The sequence below is a fragment of the Limulus polyphemus genome, unplaced genomic scaffold (assembly GCF_000517525.1).
Source record: "Limulus polyphemus unplaced genomic scaffold, Limulus_polyphemus-2.1.2 Scaffold1028, whole genome shotgun sequence".
In the NCBI taxonomy this organism is placed as follows: Eukaryota; Metazoa; Arthropoda; class Merostomata; order Xiphosura; family Limulidae; genus Limulus; species Limulus polyphemus.
In genome coordinates this window covers 343,570-350,887 of record NW_013666638.1, presented here as the reverse complement: position 1 = coordinate 350,887, position 7,318 = coordinate 343,570, and the positions used below count along the sequence as shown (strand labels likewise).

Below are 7,318 nucleotides of genomic sequence, written 5' to 3'. Positions count from 1 at the left end.
CATGAGTGGCTATTGCCATTGACCTTTGTGTTTATGAGCTCTCACCTGTCACATGATGCTGCACTTTGCTTACCATAGCTAGGAATGATTTACTGCAAGAATCTTTCCAAATGATCCTGGTGTTTCAAGTTGATCCAAATTCTCTGTTTTCAAGTGCAATTAAGTACAAGGGATTTCCCTACCATGGAAATTCTAAATCACCAATCTGAACACATCTTTGTGATCTGAGTTTATGAATATTTTGCATCAGAAAGAGCTATTGCAATAACCCAAAGCAATAATTTTTTAGTGTCATCACACTTTCAATAACTAGCTTATTACATATATAATAATTGAATACAAGCAAAACAACTTCACTCAACTGCTTTCAATCAACTTTTAATAAATAAATACTGATAAAGTCAAGATTTACACAAAGTATAAAAAGGCTTTTATCAACATGATTCACACATCAAAAGAAATTGTTATAGCATGTTCTATCATTGGGTGGTTTCTTTCAGATTATCTAATAAAAATAATGCCAAATCCAGTATATGTAACAGTAATGAATTAATTTATTTTTTCAACAACATTTTCTACAGTATAGGCTACATTCACTTTAACACAAATTGTAGGTCGAGGTTCAAGCAAACATTTAAGTTAAAACATTGAAAATAAAGCTCACAACAAAATTATACATACTTGTATGGTTCCGCTATGTGTTAGCAACCATACTTTTACACTTTCTTCTCAAGTAACAGAATGCTAAAACACAGCAAGTAAACAGTAAGGAAGCATCAGTTATGTTGTTAAAAGCAATGTAAACTCTAAAAAACATTACATACACTTCTAGCTCTTTTACTTTATTGAATTTTGGAAGATTCTCATGGGAATGTTTTATATTTTATTTCTCTTACTATTACTTCACACAACTAACACAGAATTTATTATATATTTTTAATCGTTTGAAAAAATGTGGTTTCAAACTTAATTAGGTTATGTATGCATTTAGAAATAAAATTATTTTGAAGCTCCCTCACTCTGCCAGACCTGGAATTAAGCCACAGTTGTTTGAATCATTTCCCAACATTTCAATTTGTGTTTGAGTCAGAGTCAATTTTCATTTGAGCTGAGTCACAGCAATTTCGAGTAGAATCCAATGAGAAAAACAGCTCAATTATTTAGAAATACCATCACTATATTTCTAAGCTGTAAGTAAAAATAAAATAAACCCTTTTTAAAGCACGCATAAGGATTTTATGAACATGCATGTGTTCTCACATTCATAAAGACATTGAAATGAATGACAAAAGTTAATTTCAGAAAGCTACCAATAATATATCAAAGCAAGTGTATATCAGCACCTCTGACCGGCTTACTTTGTAATTTTTTCACAAGCTTTTCTAATTTTGATAAAATCTCTGTAATTCTGACTTTTTAAAGTAGTTTAAAATAAAACATTCATCGATACTAGAAATTAAACAAGCCAATATTTTGTTAAATCTTCAGTTGATCCAGTCACAAAGTAAATGAGCCAAATCAAATTTGAGTCACAGTCTTTAGTCCAAATCAAGTGTAAGTCAAAAAACAAAGTGACTGAAGTCCAAGTCTTCCAACTCTACTCAGTGTAGGTATAGCATGGCAAGTCTATTGAAATGAAGTTGGTGCTCTCTAATAGATATCTGTTCAAAGCCTCAGTGACTCATTACTCAATTTTTTCAAGAAATAAGATAACCCTTCTATCCTTGGAAAAATCCTAGTAATCCTCCTCTGAACCATTTCCAATAACTCAATATCCTTCCTTAAATAAATAAATCATAACTTTACATAATATACCAATTAAGGCCTAACTTGTGATTTGCATAGAGATAATTACCTTTTTTTGACATGTTATTAATACATCTATAAATACACCTTAAAATTCTATTAGCTTTGCTACTAGCAAGAGAGCACTGTCTCAAATGCATAAGTGATATATGACTACAATGCCAAGACCCTTTCCTTCATTCATGCTATTGTAGCTTCCCATCTGTGTCAAATGTGAGATTCATATTATCTTACAGAATACTTGTCCAACTATCCAACTGATTCTAATCGTTTTGTAGTTCCTTAACATCCTCACTAGAGCTAGAAATGCACAAGAGTTTCAACACAATCTGTAAATTTTACTAATGTACTAATTATGCTCCTATCAACATAATTCATGTAAATAAGAAAAAGCAAAGGCTCAAGCACTGACCTCAAAGCATTCCAATAGTAACAATGGTTCAGTTTGACTGGAATCCATTAACAGCAACTTTTGCTTTCTCATACCCAATCATCCTACAATCCAATTTACTAGTCCTTCACCAACAACCACCAATGTGATTTTCTTTGTTAATCTTTGGTTTGACATCCTTATCCAATGATTTAGTAAATAAGTACACCAAATCCACACGCTTTTCATCCTCCAGATAACAGGTAAGGGAAGATTTCCCTTTAGTTCATTTTCTTCCACCATATTTCACTAGATCAGGCCTCAACAAATATTTTCAGATCTAGGAGCCAGCCCCAAAACTCAGGAGCCAGGTGTGCCTAACCTAACTTCACTACTGTTTGTACCAGGAAATGGGGGCTAAATATATATATATTTACTTTCACAGCAACTTGATAGTATTGCCTGAACTATCTGTCTTTGGTTCCATCTGAGTCTAAATAAGTACACTGGTTGGTTGAATTGAGAGAAATAAAAAAAATAAAATGGCACAAAATTAGTAACTTATTGTACAATCACTGCACTTCATTCCTGAAAAAACATGAAGAAGTGCTGAATCTGCCATTAAAATCAGAGAAACAAATTTCACTTTAGGACTCAAAGAACGTGAAAATAGTTCCAGACTTCCAAGAGTCTAGAACTGTTCTAGATTTGAGTTCTATTTAGCACAGCCCCATACACGAATAAAATGGGAGAAAATACTAGGTGCCATGATGAAATTTTTAGTCGCCATGGCAACCTGACACTCAGGATTTGTTGAGGCCTGCACTGGATGATTGTGAAAACTTGACCATTCTTTTCCAAATATTGTTAATGTCTTTAGAAATAAATAACGGTCCTATAACAAAACCCTGAGGTACGCCAACTTGAACTCCAATACAATTTGAATGACCTCAGTTTATTAAAATCCTTTATCTCCTCTCCTTTAACAAGTCCTTAATTCATTAAGCTGACTTATTTTCACACACACACACATACAGATAATTGTCTTTACTAGTCTTTTACGTCACACTTTACCAAAAGTCTTTCAAAACCTAGTCATACCAAATACGTACATTTATCCTCATCAACATAAGCAGTGACATCTGTGAAGAAGGTCAAAAGTTTTATGTAACAAATTTTTCTCCACATAAAACCATGCTGGTCTTCCAACAAAATAATAAACTTTGTAAGGTGGCTTTACAAAGGATTGTTAATCAGTATCTCTAAACTTTTACAATTACAGAAGTAAGACTAACTGAACTATAATCACCTTTACAATGCTTATTACCTTTCCTAAAAATATGTAGGTGTAACATTAACCAGTTTCTATTCTTCTGGCAACTGCTCACTATTCAAAGACACAAACAAATTTAGTAAGAGTTTTACTTATGCAATCCTTACCTCTATTAATGCTCTTTGAAAAAATATTATCTGATCAAGAAGCATAATCATTTTCCAGACTTCACAATTCTTTTAAGAAATGTCAAGGCAAATTTTAAGTTCATGTACATCTATCATACTTTCCACTAGTAATTTCTTATGATCTGCAACACTGTTCACATCTACTCTCGTGAAAACTAAAACAAAGGAAACATTCTTCAACCCAGCCATCCCATAATAACCCTTCCTTCAGGACACCATAAATATCCAATTCCCAGTTGAACATTAACCTTACCTTTATTGTATTTAAACAAATTCCTATTGCTGATTTTAACATTTTAACCTAACTATTTTTGTTGTTATCTTCCAGTTTTGGTTTTATAGTATATATATTTTTTAATCAACTCTTGATCTTCTATGATCCTCCATGTCTTCCATCCTAGTACTAGTAGTTAGCCTAAAACTTTTTAAATATGTAAAGTTTATCTTTAATTTTCTTCCAAATACTTTCAGTGAGCCACTCTTGTTTGTTATTACTGCCACTCCTTTTTTCCTCTGTAACACATTCATCTTGAATATTTAACAACTTATTTATAAAAACCTCCCATATCATTGATACCCCTTCTAAAACCTTAATTTCCATTGTGGATACACTCGATGGGGGTGGATGTTGGGAAACATTGGGTACAAGAGATCATTCTAAAATTAGATTTAGGGTAGTATTACATATGGAGATAAAAAATATTAACATTTTAGTTCCAAATTTTGAGGTGTGTACACACATATATTGATTTTGATTGATTGAGTTAAGCTTGTCAGATTTCCTTTAAAATAAAGGGTGGGTATAAATTATTACTTTTTTCTCATAGATGAGTGTGCTAGGACAACCCTGAAGAACCAAATGGTCATTTATTATTTCCATTTATTATATAAATGACATGCCTTGTCATGGTGTTGGCAGATTGTGCATAAAATAATAATGTTAAGGAACTGTTTAGGTAGCCAGTGGTAGCAGACACCTAAGGTGCAGTTCCTTTAACCTGTGAGTTTCACCACAACTGGGAAGGCCCATGAAAACTACAGCGAATTAAACAATACATGCCAGTGCTCGATCCACTTTGTAACGTCAAAACATTTATATACATATTTTGCACTCTTAATTAGAGAATGATTATTTCACTGTTTCTACCTATACTCAGATATCATAATCAGTTATGTTAATTTATTTTCTCTGCTATTTACTTCACTATTCCATTCAAGCTCTTATGTGTCACAGTTGACAAATACATGGGGACCCTGGGACTCTGTCCCCATGGGAAAGGGGTTGTGAGGTTTAACCTCTGGGGAAAACTGCAATACCTATATTATATTTTTGTGTTATAAGATGTATTCAGTGCTATAATGTTGTGGAATGCTCTACAATTTTAAAGTTGGATGTGTATTTGTTCATACTATCACTAATAATAGGTCAAAGCTACATGCTTAGAAGTGCTACCTAAACTGTTATTATGATTAGGCATTAATTAATTTAAACCTAAGAGCAAATTTAAAAACCTGTTATGTCTTAAAGTGTTTCAAAACCATAGGGTCAAGTTACAACCCTAATCTTGTCCCCCCTCCCTCAAGAAAACTAAAAGTTGGCTCCTACATTGTGTATAATAAAGTTAATAAAGTTCAATATTAATAATTAAACAAGTTATTGCATAGACAATGAAGTTGATACCTACCCATGGTATAATTGTTAGCCCAATTCTCAAACAAAACTTGTGAAATTGTCGAATGGTAAATTCAAGAAGTACTGTAGTTTAGTTATTATTATATTATAGTGTTTATCATAGTTAAAATGGAAATGTAGCATAGTATCCAAATAATAATTATAATGAGAAAGCTTGTAAGTTACACTGTCAATTTTAGATTTAAAAAATAAAGCAAAAAAGGGCCTTTGGATAATACTCTTCAGACACACATGCTGACATGGAACGGTTCTGGCTGTAACTCTGACAATGCACAGCTAGTGATATCTACTCCGATTTATTGCTTTGTTAATGTATTGTTAGATTTTGGTAGTCTTGACTTTCTTTAGTATATATATATATATATGTATATATCACTAACATTGGTCTGACTTGTTTGGAAGTAAAGCTACACAACTTCCCCACGGCTGAAACTGAAAGGGCGAGCATGTTTGGTGGGACGGGAATTCGAACCCGCGACCCGCAGATTGCGAGTCGAGCGCCCTAACTACCTAACATTTGAAATTGTATTAAGTCTTTAAAACACAAATAGTATTAGTAATGTTATCAATAAATCACTAAATGACCTAAACAACTATGAGTAATAGCGTGCTTTATTATAATTAAATATTTTGATCTTGCTTATTAGTGGTACTAGTAGCACTACTAAATTAGCGAGCTCGGAATCAACTAACACTGAGTAACACTATCAGAACACTATTATTAGTATTACCAATACTATAGTAATAATGGCAGAGAAATTCATGTTGCCGAAGTAAAACTAAAAGCGTTAAAAATTACAAAAAAATAGCTTACCGTAAACTAACCTTACCTTATTAATATTAGAATTGTTGTTGATACAACTTACAAGCTTGAAATTTACTGAATAAATGAATCATATTCACTATTCAGTGAAATCATTAAATGACTCCTCTACCTCTGTCCGAATTTGACTCTAACTCGAGTCTCACACAAACTACACATAAATATTGTGAACAGTTTGATGAACAGAGAAATTGTTTTTCAATGACAGTGGCACACAGAAGTAAACTCATGTCCTTATAACAATTTATTACAAATTAATAATGCTAGTAGGCTTAATTGAACTTATTCCAAGAATTTATAAAATAACGCCCTCTCTCGCTTTAAAATCAAATTATAACAATACTTTTTCTAGCGATGTGTGTGTGTTTCGTTTGATACTAACGTATAACCCGCCAAAAATGACAGGACAAGAGGTACCACCCCACCCCATTGGAATACCCTAGCCTCACATTTCATAGTTAACTGAAATAAATAAATTTTGTGAAAGCATGCTTGACCAACAAAGAGGCAGAAAAGTGGAGTCGAGGCAGTCAAACGTCAGTAAATTCTTTTGTGAGCCAATCAAAATTAAGATCATTTCATGAAATGAATTCGTGGCATATTCATAAAATAATTATTGGTAAAAATCAGTCAGACTAACTAATATATAGAAAAGCCAGTGCTTCTTGGTAACACTACGTTCCAACAATGGCTTTTATGTCATGTCGCTTAGCAAGAAAAGCATAATCTGATACTGTTATTAGTCTATGTACTGAAAGTATAAAATGAAATGTATTGTTACGTCTCCGTTTGTTAATTGATTTTCCGTAGCTTCGTTCCGACGAAACTTTAGCGACACAAGTCCTTTCTTAATAAAACTGGTTTATTCTTTCCGAATATAACTTTACGATACACTTAATTTCAACAATCGCGCTAAAACAAACGCTATAGCAACGAACGTGCTCAATAATACTCTCTGACTGCAGATCAATTACTCACTGTTTACACACACATTGTTCCGTCACGTTGTCGCCCTCGTATATATACCACCCTACCCTATATCTAGTAAATGCTAGGGCATTCACGAAGGAACAAGATACTTCTAGAAAGCAGGTGGCATGACAATAGTCACGTGATCTCGCTGACGCAACAGTATAGACAACAAAACTGGAAAATATTTGTTGAT

At 32.9% G+C, this 7,318-nt stretch overlaps 1 long non-coding RNA gene across 1 annotated transcript; it reads right to left on the bottom strand.

Annotated features, from left to right (window-relative positions):
• Positions 1-362: 362 nt before the first annotated feature.
• Positions 363-6,429, bottom strand: LOC111086348. The gene is made up of 2 exons (XR_002611078.1): positions 6,161-6,429; positions 363-1,188 (listed from the first exon to the last, which is right to left on the bottom strand). It is a non-coding gene; the product is annotated as an uncharacterized LOC111086348 (long non-coding RNA).
• Between the last annotated feature and the right edge of the window lie 889 nt (positions 6,430-7,318).